General features: G+C 40.3%; 1 protein-coding gene and 1 pseudogene across 2 annotated transcripts in view; one reads left to right on the forward strand and one right to left on the reverse strand.

Annotated features, from left to right (window-relative positions):
- Positions 1 to 19314, reverse strand: part of THSD4 (thrombospondin type 1 domain containing 4) — a 589447-nt gene that overhangs the window by 131892 nt on the left and 438241 nt on the right. The window lies entirely within an intron of this gene.
- On the forward strand, positions 246 to 13054 carry LOC116749820 (annotated as a pseudogene).

The following is a 19314-nucleotide window of genomic DNA, read 5'->3' on the forward strand; positions in this document are numbered from 1 at the left end:
TTGATTAAAGGAGGGTTTTTTTTTTTTTTGTCTGTTTGTTTTCTTTTTTATTGGGGGAATTTTAGAACGTGGTTAGATAGGAACAACTTTTAAGAAAAAAAGAAAGTGCTCGAGAGCCAGCTTACATGGACATAAGCTTCATGCTTGGAAACTGTTTCCCTTTTTATTGAGCGATTTCAACTTGAGGCAGAAGAAGGAAAGCCAGCTAAGAGGGATGAGGGGCCCTCTCGGAGCACAGAGTGGGCATGACCATGAGGGCTGGCGGGTGTGAAGGGGCCACCGTGGGTCCCAGAACCAGCCATCGCCAGTCACAGCGGGCTGGCTATCCTGGGAACCAGAGGAACCAAACTCCTGTGAGCTGGGGCTGCAATCGACATATCTTGAATGAGGAACGTGTACAGAAAGGCTGCTTGAGCAGCTGCCTACAGGATGGATTTTATTGGGGATGGGCACAGGGGACATAAATAAAGAGAAGCTTCCAGGGAGGCTGATGCAACAGTCTAGATGTGGGATGTGGGGTGGCGTGGGGCCCGGATGAAGAAAAGGCAAGTCTATGAATATCGCAAAGGAATAACTGGGAAGCCCTGAGCATCTCCTTATGGATCCTATCCTCTAGAGCTGAGCTTCTCAAACTGTCCTCACACACAAGTAAGAAATGATGGTACAACGAGGGAGGTGATAAGAGTTGAGAAGAAGTGAAAACATGGACATGTGATGGGGAGGATGCCTTCACTTAGGTCAGGGAGGGTGACAATAGCGTGGCCTGAACGACAGGCGTCATCCCTTGAGGACTATGGAGGGAGCACAGAGGCAGAGGGACATCCGGGGAAGGCCCTCAGGTCCCTCGCACCCTCTGTCTTGAAGCAGGACCTGTAACACTTCCAGCTCGTTCAGCAGTGCTTGATGTGACGTGTTCAGGTCTCCTCCCCTGTCTGGCCACTCTCCCTGGACGAGGCCCCGTTTGTCACAGTTCCCACTGAGACAGGGCCCGGAGATCTGAAGCCAGTTGTCTAGCTGCAGGCTGACTGGGCAGAGAGAGCTGGTTTAGGACACTTCTATTCATGTAGATGGAGCCTCCATTAGTTTTCTGGCAGTTCCACAGCATTGTTTATTCATATCGAGCCAACCTGGTGACAGACTGGACATACAGGCTGACAGAGTGAGAAAAGTCAGGGTATTTCAAGGGTTTGGGGCAGGAAAACAGTAAGTTAGACACGTAACCGAACCCCATGATAACTGTTTTGGTTTAGGCTCACTCCACCGGATTATAAAAGTGACTTGTTTATCTTTCCATCTCAAGTGCCTAGAACAGTCTCCAGGTCTCTGTGGGCACCCCATAAATATTAGTTGAACCACTGGATGACTAACCCTATTTCCCTCACTGCCAGCCCCATTCTTGTTTCCCAGGGAAGCCTGTCTGATGCCTCAGTAGGACAAGCAGCGGCTGTGAGTCAAAGTAGAGACATCCCAAATGTGCACGGACATCAGGGGACATCTCTTTTTCTCAGTTTTCTCATCTGAGAAGTACAGTCATCAAATTCATTTATAATCAAGGACATCAGGATCATTTATACTCTCAATACAGGCAGACCTCGTTTTATTGCACTTTGCTTTACTTTGCTTCGCAGATACGGCTTGCTCGCTTGTTTATTTACTTATTTTACAAATTGAAGGTTGTGGCAACCCTGTGTTGTCAGGTGATGATTTGCATATTTTAGCAATCACGTATTTTTTTAAAAAACATAATGTTATTGCACACGTAATAGACTACAGTACAGTGTAAATGTAACTTTTATATGTGCTGGGAAACCAAAACATTCGTGTGACTCGCTTTATTGTGATATTTACTTTATTTCCGTGGTTGTGGACTAATCCCACTATATCTCCACGGTATGCCCACAGAGACCTGGAGACTGTTCTAGGCACTTGAGATGGAAAGATAAACAAGTCACTTTTATAATTCGGTGGAGTGAGCCTAAACCAAAACAGTTATCATGGGGTTCGGTTACGTGTCTAACTTACTGTTTTCCTGCCCCAAACCCTTGAAATACCCTGACTTTTCTCACTCTGTCAGCCTGTATGTCCAGTCTGTCACCAGGTTGGCTCGATATGAATAAACAATGCTGTGGAACTGCCAGAAAACTAATGGAGGCTCCATCTACATGAATAGAAGTGTCCTAAACCAGCTCTCTCTGCCCAGTCAGCCTGCAGCTAGACAACTGGCTTCAGATCTCCGGGCCCTGTCTCAGTGGGAACTGTGACAAACGGGGCCTCGTCCAGGGAGAGTGGCCAGACAGGGGAGGAGACCTGAACACGTCACATCAAGCACTGCTGAACGAGCTGGAAGTGTTACAGGTCCTGCTTCAAGACAGAGGGTGCGAGGGACCTGAGGGCCTTCCCCGGATGTCCCTCTGCCTCTGTGCTCCCTCCATAGTCCTCAAGGGATGACGCCTGTCGTTCAGGCCACGCTATTGTCACCCTCCCTGACCTAAGTGAAGGCATCCTCCCCATCACATGTCCATGTTTTCACTTCTTCTCAACTCTTATCACCTGCCTCGTTGTACCATCATTTCTTACTTGTGTGTGAGGACAGTTTGAGAAGCTCAGCTCTAGAGGATAGGATCCATAAGGAGATGCTCAGGGCTTCCCAGTTATTCCTTTGCGATATTCATAGACTTGCCTTTTCTTCATCCGGGCCCCACGCCACCCCACATCCCACACCTAGACTGTTGCATCAGCCTCCCTGGAAGCTTCTCTTTGTTTATTTATGTCCCCTGTGCCCATCCCCAATAAAATCCATCCTGTAGGCAGCTGCTCAAACAGCCTTTCTGTACACGTTCCTCATTCGAGATATGTCGATTGCAGCCCCAGCTCACAGGAGTTTGGTTCCTCTGGTTCCCAGGATAGCCAGCCCGCTGTGACTGGTGATGGCTGGTTCTGGGACCCACGGTGGCTTCTTCACATCTGCCAGCCCTCATGGTCATTGATATAGTAATAAAGAACCTTCTTATGTTTCACCTTGCTCCCCCAGAGCACTGGGCCTAGATGGTTTTGTAAGTTCTATCAAATGTTCCAGGAACAGATAATCCCCACTTTACAAGTTGTTCCTGAGTACAGAAAAAGAAGGAAAGCTTCCCATTTTATTTAATGACATTAGAATAGCTTTGATTCCAAAGCTGGATAAGAACAGTGAAAAAAAAGAAAACAATAAGCCAATGTTCCCTACTTTAACATGCCACAATCTTGAATTAAATGTTAGCTAATGTAATCCAGTAGTGTATTAAAATGGTAATAATTATATTCAAGTGATTTTATCTCAGAACGTAAGGATGGTACAATCTGATAAATATACCAACGTAATTCATTCCATCATTGGTACTAAAGAATAAAAATCATATGGACATCTCAAAAGACGCTATTTAAATAAAGCATTTGTTAAAGTCCAATTCGTATTTAAGATAAAGCATTCCCAGAAAAACTTAGAAGTAGAAGGGTGCTTCCTAAACCTGAAAATGGCAATCTACCAAAACCTACCCACAGAAAACATCACTCTCAAAGGAGAAAAGTAAGACATATTCCTTTTAGCGTCTGGGAGAAGACAGAGATGCCCAAATTACTGCTGCTCTTTCTTTATGGATGTCCTGGCCAGTGCAGTAACACAGAGAAAGGAAATAAGAAATATAAAGACTGGAAAAGATGAGACAAGACTGCCTTTGTCTGCAGATGGTATGTTTATCTACATAGAAAACCCAAGAAAATCCAAACACTCTTAGAATTAGTCACAGGGTACTGTGAGGTTGCACGATACAAGATACTATGTCAAGGTCAATTGTACTTCTCTATAACCAACAATGAACCACCAAAAAAAGAATATAAAATAACATACTCTTCACGATAGCATCAAAGATGATGAATTATTTAAGAATTAAGTTCAAAGACAAATAAAAGATCTTTAAGGAAAATGTATAAAAATCCTCTTAAAGGATAAAAAAGAAGATCTAAGTAGGTGGAAGTATGTGACACAATTATGGATGGAAAGACCACATTTGACTTACGCATTTCCAATCCTGGAGAGTCCTCTACACCTCTTCCAGGGAGCTCTCCCTGACTCTCAGAGGAGGGCTTAGGGACCACCTGTCTGTGCTTTCCCAGTTCCTGTGCCTCTCTGTGTTTGTGCTCTATTATCTGTCAGTCTCAGCTCGCTCCCTCAGGCTGTGAGCTCCTGAAGGCAGAGGTTGAATCTTCCTGTCTGTGCACTGCTGACATTTGCACAGTGCTTGGAATATAGTAACTGCTCAACTAAGGTTTATTGTGTGAATAAATAAGACAGATCCCTGCTTATATGCTCCCGCTTATTTGCTATCCCTCAAGATAAACATAAGGATCATCAGCTCGGTGCTTTGTGACTGCCTGGAGGGGTGGGATAGGGAGGGTGGGAGGGAGAGAGACGCAAGAGGGAAGAGATATGGGAACATATGTATATGTATAACTGATTCACTTTGTTATAAAGCAGAAACTAACACATCATTGTAAAGCAATTATACCCCAATAAAGATGTTTAAAAAAAAAACACAAGGATCATCTTCATTTAAGAGCAATGGACAAGATAATAAAAATAAACAAGAGGAACTTCAAAAAGATCTATGAATCTTAGAGATTTTTCATCATCCCTATCTCTACTTTCTAGTTCCCAATTCTGTCCTGTGTTCTCTTGCTCTTTTGAGTGCAGAGTTTTTCAACTTCTTTCTTTCTTCTAGATGGTACTCCCCACTTCCTCTAAGAAGATCTTTCTTTCTGAGATTCAGCCTTTTGGAGAGCCCCAACGTATCCAATTGGTGATATCATCCTCAAAGACTCCCATAGAATAGACTGATTTATCAAAGGCCTCCACTGGCTCACTGGAAAGGGGTTCTTGAACTCTGGTGAATCTTAGAGGCTGTTACAAAATAAGTATTCCTGGATCCCACTCCGGCCACCAGGAATCAGATTCTCTGGGAGGTGAAGTCCAGGTATGTATGTATTTTGTGTGTTTGTGCCTAATATTTGTCAAGATCAGCTGTGGTATAATAGAGTGTCCCCTGGGTGACTTTGGCCCAAGACATTATTTACACAGCTCTTCTCTGCAGGCAAGCCTGTCAGGGTCTTTTTGATGGACGTGAAGGATGACTTCACGACACCATATGATTTGGATTCCCGGCCAGTGATGACAGTCTTATGTCCTTTCTTTAGTCTGAAGCGAGAAATCCATACTAGACTTCCACTTGAAAAAGGCATCATAAAAAGAGGGCAGGTGTGAAAACAGTGTTGGATTAACACCAAATGGGTCCAAAACACAGTGTTTCAATTAAGCCACACACCAAATGCCTTCCATATTGATTATTTTCCTCAAGAACTAAAGCCACCACTCTATAGCAAAGAAATGCACTGATAGATTTATTGGGTGTTTCCTCCCCACCAAAATAGTACTTTGAAAGAAAGGTATTCCCCCCAAATGTGACTTAAGGGGTTTATATTAAAGAGTAGATAGTTTTAAAAATATAAGTATGTTCTTATATTTTGTTGCAGTGGATGCTGTAGTATGTTGTCCAGATTGCCTTCAGGATTGAGGACATAGCTGAGTCCCTTCCCAGGACCTGTCTTCAGGAGAAGGAAGCTGCTTCGTTCAAAGGTTACCCTCCCTTCCTGCGGGCAGCCAGCATCCACTGATTGCTTGATGGAGGGGTACAAAGGCCTGGCCTCCTTGCCTTTATTGGGACAACTTTGAAGGGCCATTCCAGCTCCAGAACTCCCTATAAGATCAGTTGAGGTCTCTGTTGCATCTGCCCATTCCTGCATCCCTCACCTTTCATGGGATATTTTCCCCAAGCACTCTCCCTGATAAACCTTCTGCACACAAATCTCAAAGTCTATTTCCTGGGGAATCCAACCTATGACATCTGTTTGGTTCATGTTACAACTTGATTTTCTGGTTAGATTTTAAACTCTTATGATAAAACCCTTATGATAAAATATTTGGTCTTAACTACTTTAAGATGCTATAATATCAAGTACAGCGCTAAGCAAAATATATATTGGCCATTTTTCATTTCTACCTTTCAAATACTTCTAACGTTTCTCTTTTATAACATGGGTTCAGCTGTCAGATAACTTATGCTGAGATCTTCACTCTACCAATTAGGGGATCACGCTACCAATTAGGGGAAATCATTTAACTTTTCTAAGTCTCAGTTTCTTCATCTGCAAAATGGGATTAATAATAGTACTTATCTCATAACGTTGTTGTGATGATGATTAAATGATATACTCTAAGTAAAGCACTTAGCACTATGCCTGGCACATAATAAGCATTCAATTAATGGTAGCTTTGTTGTTATGAATGGCATAACACTGGCACCACTCTGGTGACCTTAGTTATTATTACTTTAATCATCACTTTATTCCTTGATTGTTATAATAGAAACTGATCTTCCCGCCTCTTAGTTTTCCTTCACCTTACTCCTTCCCTCCAATTTTATCCAATGCCACTGAATTATTATTATTATTATTTTTTGTGGTACGCGGGCCTCCCACTGCCGCGGCCTCTCCCATCGCAGAGTACAGGCTCCGGACGCACAGGCTCAGCGGCCATGGCTCACGGGCCCAGCCGCTCCGCGGCATGCGGGATCCTCCCGGACCAGGGCACAAACCCGTGTCCCCTGCATTGGCAGGCGGACTCTCAACCACTGCGCCACCAGGGAAGCCCTGAATTATTTTCTTTTAACGTTGCTTTCATTATATCACTTCTCCACTCAAAATTCTTCAGGGACTCCTGATTACCAAGACCTTTAAAAACTGGCTCTTCTGTAGTCATCCAACCATTTTTCCAATGGAGAAAACTCTTCTTCATTGTCTTTGAACCATTGCTCAGTCTGAATTACTTTCCCTTTTTTTTTTTAATCAATTCAAACCTGCCCAGATCAAAGTGGACCCCATCAATTAAACTTCCTCTCTAAGTCAATAGCTACCTCTGTCCTAACATCCTCCCACGTTTCTAATACTGTATAGTCAAAGGCAGCCTTAAAGTTCTACATTTTCCTCCGATTTCATAAATGAGTCAAAAAATCTCCCTTGATAAGCTTGTCATCAGGACAGACTACAAAGGTTGCTATTCTGAGCATCTCCATCAGTCCTTAGGTGCTTTCACATCATTAAAATTTACAAAAGGATAGTACTAAAAAATAGAGTGGACATCTCAAAAAAGAAAAAAAGGTTTAAAAAAAAGTGACTCCCACCCACAAACAACACACAAGACCAAATGCTGAGCCGCGATGAGGTAATGAGACATATGGAATTTGTCTAAAAGAAGTCAAGTGGCTTCCAGATTTGGAGGTTTGATGCCTCCAACTTATTTTTACTGGTAGAGATTCCATTTTATTAGTAATATTTGGGACATGGTATCAACAGTCGGCAGTTCACAAACTTTAAAAAGTCTGTCTCCCAGCAGAAAAGGTTTAATTAAACTTGACAGAAACTATCTAGCAGCTTTCATAAGTAATTGCTATTACCCAAAATAGGACCAACTCATAAACTGCATGATTTCAGAAATGATGAATCAATAAAAATGTTTACAGAAACAGGATTTTGATTAATTCCTTCAGACTAACAAATTCATGGCACATGTGATAAATTGAGATTTCTACTGTCAATTAGGGAAACCCAGAAATCAAACCCAGCCCTCAAATACGGCTCTTTGGATAACTGATCCCAGATTTTGGCGTTGGAACCAGTCTCTAGGCAGCTCCTCCAAGATCAACCGCACCACAGCTCTGGGCTTTGTTCCTGCTATAGTCAGGTTCAAAACTGCTTCAATTCTCATGAATTCATGCTAAGAGCCACAGTGAGACTGACTATAACAACATGCATTGTAATTATTACGAAGGCTTGATAAATCAAGAAACAAGTCATCCATAATTAATAATCACTTCCCTTTATGCATATAAGCTCAACAGCAACCCAAATCATTAGCAGTTATAATAAAGTAACATTTCCTCTATTACTAGGGTAAGAATTAACATGGAAGTTCCATTTATCGAGAGCACAAGTAAAAAATATTTTCTGTTATACAGCACTGTGCTCATAGCAATTAACTCGAGTTTCTACAAGAATCCAAAGAACCTTTGAAGCCATCAACAAATATGAAATTATTTTCACTGCAGTTTCAGTGTCCAAACATATTTATTTGAAGATAATCAACGTGTGACAGCTATAGGAACGATCAGCTGATCAGAATATCAGTAATTAAAAAAAAAAAAAAAAAAAAGAATATCAGTAATTTAACACTTCAATGGAAATTTACGTGTAATTATTTAATAGGCACGATATTACTATGTCATTCCCATAAACCATCTTCTATTTTTTCCAAAATGCTCTTTACTTAATGAGTGCCCAAAATAACCAAGTAAGTGAAACAAAGTTAGTGTGTTAGAGCATCTCTGGGCCGAAAGGGACCTTCAGGGACACCCAAACCAATCCCTCCCCTGGGACAATTGTCCTTACAGCTTCTGGGTTGTTTTTATGTTAAAAATCTCCATTAAGTTACAAGAATTGTACATTCTCATTTTCATTTTTAGTCAGTATTTTGACAGTAATTTTCCATCTTCCTGTAGAAGCTTTTGATAAAATAGTACTTATTATCAGTACTTCTCCTATATTTAACACCGTATTTCACAGCAATCTAAATTCCCATCAGTTGTAATGTTTTAGATGTTAAAATGTGAAAAAAAATGTGCATTTTACAGTTGAGAACACATGGTCATTTTAGTGTGCAATCATACATGCAGAAAACAAGAAGTCATGAACATGCAGAATTCTGAAGCAGAGGAATCCAGAAATCATTTCATCTAACATCCTACATCCCCATTTTTAAAGGCCAAGAGATTCAGAGCTAGGAAGTTATTTGCTCAAGATGACATAATAGGGGGTAGCTGATGGGGAGAATGGAAAATAGGTTGGACTCCCAACCTGAAACTGACCTGCTGGTTGTTAACCTTTTCAACCCTCACCCCAGTAACAGTGGTCACTAGGGCAGTGAGTCCAGGCTGGAGGGATGACATGGGATATACACAGCCATTTCAAATTGATTTTAGAAAAATGCATTTACTTTAATAAAATTTTTTAAAATAAAATGCGGTGGCACAAATCACCACAAAGTTATTTAAGTGATTATATCCATAGGCTGCTGTTGTAATTATATGCTAAAAATTTATGAGTGTTCTCATTAACAGCATTTTCCCTCCTAATTGAGAGATATCAAGAGCTTCTGAGAACGTGTAATGTTTCCTAAAGTACTACAAAAAGTATCACAAACACAGTTTGTGCAACATTCATTTACATCACCTTTATCCACCCAAGGTTTCACTTCAAGCTTATGCAAGGTTACACACAGAATTCAAAAATCTAATTGTGCTTTTTCAATTATCAGAAGCGTTGCTTCACGATGAGCTAATCCTGATGCCCTCCTGATGACAAATTATCATGCGAGAAGATGACCTCTGTTTGGTAAAGGGCATATGGATGGTTACAATCCCCTAGGCAAAACCTTGCTATGGCAATCTAACCAAAGCTGGACCAATATTTTTTTCTTGTTGATGCGTTACATGCAAATCATATCTTCATAGATAATGTGCAGCATTTACATGTCTCTCCCTGTGTCTTGCATCAGGAATAAGGAAGAGGAAACTACAACTATGCTTTCAAATACCTACAATATGTCAGGCTCTGTATGAAGCATTGTACATTACTTATCTCACTCAGTTCTTATTTATTTAATTTTTGGGGGCTGCATTGGGTCTTCATTGCTGCACGTGGGCTTTCTCTAGTTGCGGTGAGTGGGGGCTACTCTTCGTTGTGGTGTGTGGGCTTCCCACTGCGATGGCTTCTCTTGTTGCAGAGCACAGACGCTAGGCGTGCAGGCTTCAGTAGTTGTGGCATGCGGGCTCAATATTTGTGGCTCGTGGGCTCTAGAACACAGGCTCAGTAGTTGTGGCACATGGCCTTTGTTGCTCCACGGCATGTGAGATCCTCCCAGACCAGGGCTCAAAACCTCCATTGGCAGGTGGATTCTTAAACACCACGCCACCAGGGAAGTCCTCACTCAGTTCTTAGCCATCCCAGAAGATAGGTATTACTAACCTCATGTTTTGGATGAGAACATAGAAGATCAGAGATGTTAAGTAACTTTTCCAAGGGCTCACCAGGGGTATCATGGCAGAGCTGCCATCCAGAGCTCCACTTGTCTGATCCCAAACACTGCACTGGTTCCTCCCTGCCTCCCTCTCAGGACTCTCAAAGGCCTTTATTCACAGCATCAATGCAACGGACAGTGCATTGTATATTTTTCTTCAAACTGCCTTCTGGGACTGCAAATGATTTTCTAAAGAGATGCATGTAATTCCAGTCTTATGGGCTGGTCACCCTTGACAGAGGAGATGTTGAATAGATACTGGCTGAACAGAAGTGATATTAAGTAACATTGAAAGAACTTCAAACCTTGCTCAGGATTTCCAATCAGGTGTTAACTGAATTAGTTGGAAAAATGAATTGTTACTGTCAATCAGACCTCCCTCCACCTGTAGACATTTATTTCCATTTATTAAATAAAGTTCTATGCGGAATAGAGAGCAAGTTGTGTCATCCACCTATAGGTCCCGTTTGGGTGTATGCATTTGAATATAATGAACAGAGAAAAGAGGAACTTGAGTCCCAAAGGAACAGAATGAATAGCAGCAGTGGAAATTTCGATTTATAGTATCACTGGGTGGGATTAAAAATCTGTGCCAGGCAAGACGAATGTGGCCAGGAAGGTAAGTCATTAAACAACAAGCTTTTAGGGAGTTTTAAGAGCAGGCTGCTAAAAGAGAAAGGATGAATTCGTTTGAATACAGCTTGCCGGTACTTCTGTCTTCCTCAAGATTGGGGCCTCAGCTTGTTTTACCAGATGCCCACTATCCTTGCTTTGCTGGGTTTGGAGAGAGACCCTCCTGGGTGCTAGATAGTGCATCCACTCTTTTTGTTTAAATCCTGGTTTGGACTTTATGTTTAATTTGTAAAATGTATAAAGATGCATGTGTGAAACCTCTGAAAACTGTAAATCACTAGAGAATGTAAAGAATTGTTCATTCAATTAAAAAAAATCAAAAAAATGTGTGAAGATGCAGAAAGGCATAGAAAATAATACCAAGTACTCAGTAAATTAATTTTGTGTTAAATTTGCTTTAGATATTTTCTTTCTTAGGGAAACACAACATTACGGTTAATGTTGAGGAGGCTTTGGTATCCCTCCCTACTTGCATCTTCTCCCCAGAGGCAGTCTCTGAAGCTGGGGTACATCCATGCTCTTATAGTGTCTGTTTTGTGTTTTTTTTTTTTTTTTTTTTCCGTTACGCGGGCCTCCCACTGCCGCGGCCTCTCCCGTTGCGGAGCACAGGCTCCGGACGCGCAGGCTCAGCGGCCATGGCTCACGGGCCCAGCCGCTCCGTGGCATGTGGGATCCTCCCGGACCGGGGCACAAACCCGTGACTCCTGCATCGGCAGGCGGACTCTCAACCACTGCGCCACCGGGGAAGCCCTGTTTTGTGTGTTTAATTCAAATATTTTCATAATGGTAATGTATCTTTAGTAATTTGCTTTCTTCACTCTGTGTTCTTGAGAGCTATCCACGTGGACACATGTGCATCTGGTTTATTCATTTTAACTGCTGTTAAGAGGGCACATGTGGAAGAGTTGCCCTGAAGTATATACCTAGAAGTGGAACTGCTTGCTTTTATGGTGTGCGTCTTTCAGTTTTACTAGAAAGTGCCTCTGTTTTTAAGTTTCAGGTATCAATACACACAGTTTCTACATCTAAGTAAGACAACCTCCAACAGTACTAGGCTAAGAGAGTCTTATGAAAATTTAAGTGAGGTTAAATAGGCATCATAATTTTCTTCAAAAGACTACTTTGGGTACTTCTTTGGTTTTAGAGCTTTCCATGACTGAATGTACTTCCAAACTTTGGGCTAGGACCAGAGATGGAAAATAAGAACGCTTGTTGTTTAGAGGTGTGTGCTGATTGTTTGGGGTCTGTGGACATCAGCTCATGCCTGCCGGGTAGGAACTGGTAAATGGCTCCTTTGAGGACAAAGATAAACAGAAATAAAGAAATGCCAGAGCTAACTGGAAAATTGTTTTCATAATTCAATTTTGTTTTACATAACCTTGCTCCCCAAATGTTAGCAATTTAGCTCAAAGAGCTGTTAGTGTTATTAAATAGTCACTAAAGGTTGCAAAGAGACAGCTCAGCAAAACTCATGAATCGAGAAACCATTTTATGACCATTGTTTCACCTCTGGGGGTGGCTCGCTGCATTTTGTTCCAGGTCCCTAGGGCCCAGAGGTAATAACATCTGTATTTTTAAGACCAGCTTTGTACCACACCTGCATATCAATTCCCCTTTTCGACTTCTGCCTCTAAACCAAAGCCAAATGTTTGGCTACAGATTGGGTTTCCAGGGTTCGGCTGAGTATTAAATGCAGCAGCTCCAAGACTTCACTGGTCCCACAAAAATTTTCTTAAGCGATATTAATTGAGTCCTGGGAAAGTTTAAAAAATATAAATTTGGTCGCACGCATGCTCCCGGGAAGGGCCTGTCCCAGTCGGCTCTGCCCTACCACCACAGCGTCCCCACCTGGCTGAAGCTGACGTCTGACAACATGAAGGAGCAGATCTACAAACTGTCCAAGAAGGCCCTGAGTCCCTCGCAAATCGGTATGATCCTGAGAGACTCACATGGTGTTGCACAAGTACGTTTTGTGCCAGGCAATAAAATCTTGAGAATGCTTAAGCCCAAAGGACTTGCTCCTGATCTTTCTGAGGATCTCTATCATTTAATTAAGAAGCTGTTGCTGTTCGAAAGCATCTCGAGAGAAACAGAAAGGATAAAGATGCTAAATTCCGTCTGATTCTGATTGAGAGCCGTATTCACCAGTTGCCTTGATATTACCAGACCAAACGAGTCCTCTCCCTCAATTGGAAATAGTCTTAAAAGTGGCTAACTGTCATAAACTAAGAAATAAACTTACTGTAATAAGGCAAACCTCTCCAAGAGTGATGAACAAGTAAAACAAGGTAACAGCAAGATCCTTTGCAAACCCCAGGGTCTTCAAGCTCCTGCAGTGCTCTCCCAGCAGCTCCAGAGCAGCTCTGGTTTTCTGGTATTTAAAGGACCCACTTCTACAAAAACCACATTCACAGAAAGATAGACAAGATGAAAAGGCAGAGGGCTACGTACCCGATGAAAAGAATTCAGAATGAGAGTGAAGATGATCCAGGACTTTGGAAAAAGAATGGAGGCAAAGACTGAGAAGATGCAAGAAATGTTTAACAAAGATCTATAAGAATTAAAGAACAAACAATAGAGATATCTGAAATGAAAAATACACTTGAAGGAATCAATAGCTGAATAACTGAGGCAGAAGAACGGATAAGTGACCTGGAAGACAGAATGGTGGAATTCACTGTTGTGGAACAGAATAAAGAAAAAAGAATGAAAAGAAATGAAGACAGCCTAAGAGACCTCTGGGACAACATTAAATGCAACAACATTCGCATTATAGGGGTCCCAGAAGGAGAAGAGAGAGAGAAATGACCCGAGAAAATATTTGAAGAGATTACAGTCGAAAACTTCCCTAACATGGGAAAAGAAATAGCCACCCAAGTCCAGGAAGCACAGAGACTCCCATACAGGATAAACCCAAAGAGAAACAGACTGAGACACATAGTAATCAAATTGGCAAAAATTAAAGACAAAGAAAAATTATTGAAAGCAGCAAGGGAAAAATGACAAATAACATACAAGGGAACTCCCATAGGTTAACAGCTGATTTCTCAGCAGAAACTCTACAAGCCAGAAGGAAGTGGCACGATGTATTTAAAGCGATGAAAGGGAAGAACCTACAACCAAGATTACTCTACCTAGCAAGGATCTCATTCAGATTCGATGAAGAAATCAAAAGCTTTACAGACGAGTAAAAGCTAAGAGAATTCAGCACCACCAAACCAGCTCTACAACAAATGCTAAAGGAACTTCTCTAAGTGGGAAACATAAGAGAAGAAAAGGACCTACAAAAACAAACACAAAGCAATTAAGAAAATGGTAATAAGAACATACATATTGATAATTACCTTAAACGTGAATGGATTAAATGCTCCAACCAAAAGACACAGGCTCGCTGAATGGATACAAAAACAAGACCCATATATATGCTGTCTACAAGAGACCCACTTCAGACCTAGGGACACATACAGACTGAAAGTGAGGGGATGGAAGAAGATATTCCATGCAAATGGAAATCAAAAGAAAGCTGGAGTAGCAATACTCATAACCGATAAAATAGACTTTAAAATAAAGAATGTTACAAGAGACAAGGAAGGGCACTACATAATGATCAAGGGATCAATCCAAGAAGAAGATATAACAATTATAAATACATATGCACCCAACATAGGAGCACCTCAATACATAAGGCAACTGCTAACAGCTATACAAGAGGAAATCGACAGTAACACAATCATAGTGGGGGACTTTAACACCTCACTTACACCAGTGGACAGATCGTCCAAACAAAAAATTAATAAGGAGACACAAAGTATAAAAGACACAATAGACCTGATAGATTTAATTGATATTTATAGGACATTTCATCTCAAAACAGCACATTACACTTCCTTCTCAAGTGCACACAGAACATTCCCTAGGATAGATCACATCTTGGGTCACAAATCAAGCCTCAGTAAATTTAAGAAAATTGACATCATATCAAGCATCTTTTCTGACTACAACGCTATGAGATTAGAAATCAATTACAGGGTAAAAACCGTAAAAAGCAAAAACACATGGAGGCTAAACAATACGTTACTAAATAACCAGGAGATCACTGAAGAAACCAAAGAGAAAATCAAAAAATACCTAGAGACAAATGACAATGAAAACACTATGATCCAAAACCTCTGGGATGCGGCAAAAGCAGTTCGAAGAGGCAAGTTTATAGCTATACAAGCCTACCTCAAGAAACAAGAAAAATCTCAAATAAACAATCTAATCTTACACCTAAAGGAACTAGAGAAAGAAGAACAAACAAAACCCGAAGTTAGCAGAAGGAAAGAGATCATAAAGATCAGAGCAGAAATAAATGAAATAGAAACAAAGAAAACAATAGCAAAGATCAATAAAACTAAAACCTGGTTCTTTGAGAAGATAAACAAAATTGATACACCATTAGCCAGACTCATCAAGAAAAAGAGGGAGAGGACTCAAATCAATAAAATTAGAAATGAAAAAGGAGAAGTTACAATAGACACCACAGAAATACAAAGCATCCTAAGAGACTACTACAAGCAACTCTATGCCAATAAAATGGACAACCTGGAAGAAATGTACAAATTCTTAGAAAGGTATAACCTTTCAAGACTGAACCAGGAAGAAATAGAAAATATGAACAGACCAATCACAAGTAATGAAATTGAAACTGTGATTAAAAATCTTCCAACAAACAAAAGTCCAGGACTAGATGGCTTCACATGTGAATTTTATCAAACATTTAGAGAAGAGCTAACACCCATCCTTCTCAAACTGTTCCAAAATGTTGCAGAGGAAGGAACACTCCCAAACTCATTCTATGAGGCCACCATCACCGATACCAAAACCAGACAAAGATACGACAAAACAAAAGAAAATTACAGACCAATATCACTAATGAATATAGATGCAAAATTCCTCAACAAAATACTAGCAAACAGAATCCAACAACACATTAAAGGAATCATACACCATGATCAAGTGGGATTATCCCAGGGGTGCAAGGATTCTTCAATATATGCAAATCAATCAATGTGATACACCATATTAACAAATTGAAGAATAAAAACCATATGATCATCTCAATAGATGCAGAAAAAGCTTTTAACAAAGTTCAACACCCATTTATGATAACAACTCTCCATAAAGTGGGCATAGAGGGAACCTACCTCAACATAATAAAGGCCATATACGACAGCCTCACAGCAAACATCATTCTCAATGGTGAAAAACTGAAAGCATCTCCTCTATGATCAGGAACGAGACAAGGATGTCCACTCTCACCACTATTATTCAACATAGTTTTGGAAGTCCTAGCCATGGCAATCAGAGAAGAAAAAGAAATAAAATCAATACAAATTGGAAAAGAAGAAGTAAAACTGTCACTGCTTGCAGATGACATGATACTATACATAAAGAATCCTAAAGATGCCACCAGAAAACTACTAGAAGTAATCAACGAATTTGGTAAAGTTGCAGGTTACAAATTAATGCACAGAAATCTCTTGCATTCCTATACACTAATGATGAAAAATCTGAAAGAGAAAATAAGGAAACACTCCCATTTACCCCTGCAACAAAATGAATAAAATACCTAGGAATAAACCTACCAAGGGAGACAAAAGACCTGCATGCAGAAAACTATAAGACACTGATGAATGAAATTAAGGATGATAGCAACAGATGGAGAGATATACTATGTTCTTGGACTGGAAGAATCAATATTGTGAAAATGACTGTACTACCCAAAGCAATCTACAGATTCAATGCAATCCCTATCAAATTACCAATGGCATTTTTTATGGAACTAGAACAAAAATCTTAAAATTTGTATGGAGACACAAAAGAACCTGAATAGCCAAAGCAGTCTTGTGGGAAGAAAAATGGAGCTGGAGGAATCAGACTCTCTGACTTCAAACTGTACTACAAAGCTACAGTAATCAAGACAATATGGTACTGACACAAAAACAGAAATATAGACCAATGGAACAAGATAGAAAGCCCAGAGATAAACCCATGCACCTATGGTCAACTAATCCATGACAAAGGAGGCAAGGATATACAATGGAGAAAAGACAGTCTCTTCAATAAATGATGCTGGGAGAACTGGACAGCTACATGTAAAAGAATGAAATTAGAACACTCCCTAACACCATACAGAAAAATAAACTCAAAATGGATTAGAGACCTAAATGTAAGACTGGACACTATAAAACTCTTAGAGGAAAACATAGGAAGAACACTCTTTGACACAAATCACAGCAAGATCTTTTTGGATCCACCTCCTAGAGTAATGGAAATAAAAAGTAAACAAATGGGGCATAATGAAACTTAAAAGCTTTTGCACAGCAAAGGAAGCCATAAACAAGACGAAAAGACAACACTCAAAATGGGAGAAAACATTTGCAAACGAATCAACGGACAAAGGATTAATCTCCAAAATATATAAACAGCTCATGCAGCTCAATATGAAAAAAAAAAACAACCCAATCCAAAAATGGGCAGAAGACCTAAATAGACATTTCTCCAAAGAAGACATACAGATGGCCAAGAGGCACATGATAAGCTGCTGAACATCACTAATTGTTAGAGAAATGCAAATCAAAACTACAATGAGGTATCACCTCACACCAGTTAGAATGGGCATCATCAGAAAATCTACAAACAACAAATGCTGGAGAGGGTGTGGAGAAAAGGGAACCCTCTTGCACTGTTGGTGGGAATGTAAACTGATACAGCCACTATGGAGAACAGTATGGAGGTTCCTTAAGAAACTAAAAATAGAATTACCATATGACCCAGCAATCCCACTACTGGACATATACCCAGAGAAAACCACAATTCAAAAAGACACATGCACCCCAATATTCATTGCAGCACTATTTACAACCTAAATGTCCATGGACAGATGAATGGATAAAGAAGAGGTGGTACATATATACAATGGAATATTACTCAGCCATAAAAGGAACAAAATTGGGTCATTTGTAGAGATGTGGATGGATCTAGAGACTGTCAGAGAGAGTGAAGTAAGTCAGAAAGAGAAAAACAAATATCATATATTAACGCATGTATGTGGCACCTAGAAAAATGGTACAGATGAATCGGTTTGCAGGGCAGAAATTGAGACACAGATGTAGAGAACTAACATATGGACACCAAGGGGGGAAAGTGGCTGGGGGGTGGTGGTGTCATGAATTGGGAGATTGGGATTAACATGTATACACTGATGTGTATAAAATGGATGACTAATAAGAACCTGCTGTATAAAAAAATAAAATAAAATTCAAAAAAATATATATATATAAATTTTAGAGGAAAAGAAGATGAAAGGAAATGAAAGGCAGGAAGAAGAAGAAAAGGGGCAGACAATAAGAAATTACTAACAAAAGTAGAAGTGAAACCTAAATGATGGTGGAAAAAATTTAAACTAAAATAATTTAAGAAAAAGATTATAGTCTAATTTTACATACTTCCATTAATTGATTTCTGGCTTTTATGTGATTTTATTTTAAGAGTAGAAGATTGCTATTAAATGTTCTGAAAACAACTGGAGGAGAGGAATTTGAGATAGGGAATTTGAGGAATTCAAGAACTCTCAGATTGGAGTTCATGTTAGTTGATTTATCACTAGAAACTTCTGCTGACATTTGCCATGATATCACATGATGTGATGTGAATCAATGTTCTAAATTACTAATTCTCTTTTAAAAACTAGAATTAATTATCGATTGGCCACTCCCTGGTGACAGGTAGGAAGTTGCTTTAAACTAATTGCTAAAGTCTTTTGAATCCCTATGACAGATATGGGTTACTGTGAGCAGTTGACCTGGAAAATAATGTGAATGGAGCCTCCAAGGGGCTGCACAGTGACCCTCATCTGGAAAGGTTCCTTGTAGAGAGCCAATCCTATTCATGATTAATTCACCATCATGAATTCTTGGTGTTGAAGACCACCCGGTTCAAACCTCTTGCTCAGTGCAGGAATCCCATGTACACCTTCCCTGAACAGGTTATCCAGGCACTTCTGTGGAACATTTGCTCTTTGTGTCTGCGGGCACCACAATTCTATTTTCTAGGAAATTCTTCTTTATGGTGGATTAAATCCAGGCCCCTTATTACTTCTACCCATTGGTCCCAGTTCTGCCTTTGTAAATAGAACAAAGGAGATCTGCACCTATTTTCCAGAGCTTTGAAGATGGCATTGCTGCCTCCTCCTGCTTACCTCCACCAATATTCTCCAGGTTAAACCAACGCCAGCTCTCTCAACTGTACTTATTTGATAGGGACTCCAACGACTGGTCCTGGACACCCTCCCTCTGATAATCTAGAGATTATCAGAGCCCTTCTGAAAGCGAGCTGCTCGGAACAGAACATAATGTGGTCTGACCAGCAAGTCACAAGAGGACTATGGTTACTCAGGACCCTATATTTCTAGTAAT

The sequence above is a fragment of the Phocoena sinus genome, chromosome 2 (assembly GCF_008692025.1).
Source record: "Phocoena sinus isolate mPhoSin1 chromosome 2, mPhoSin1.pri, whole genome shotgun sequence".
Lineage (NCBI taxonomy): Eukaryota > Metazoa > Chordata > Mammalia > Artiodactyla > Phocoenidae > Phocoena > Phocoena sinus.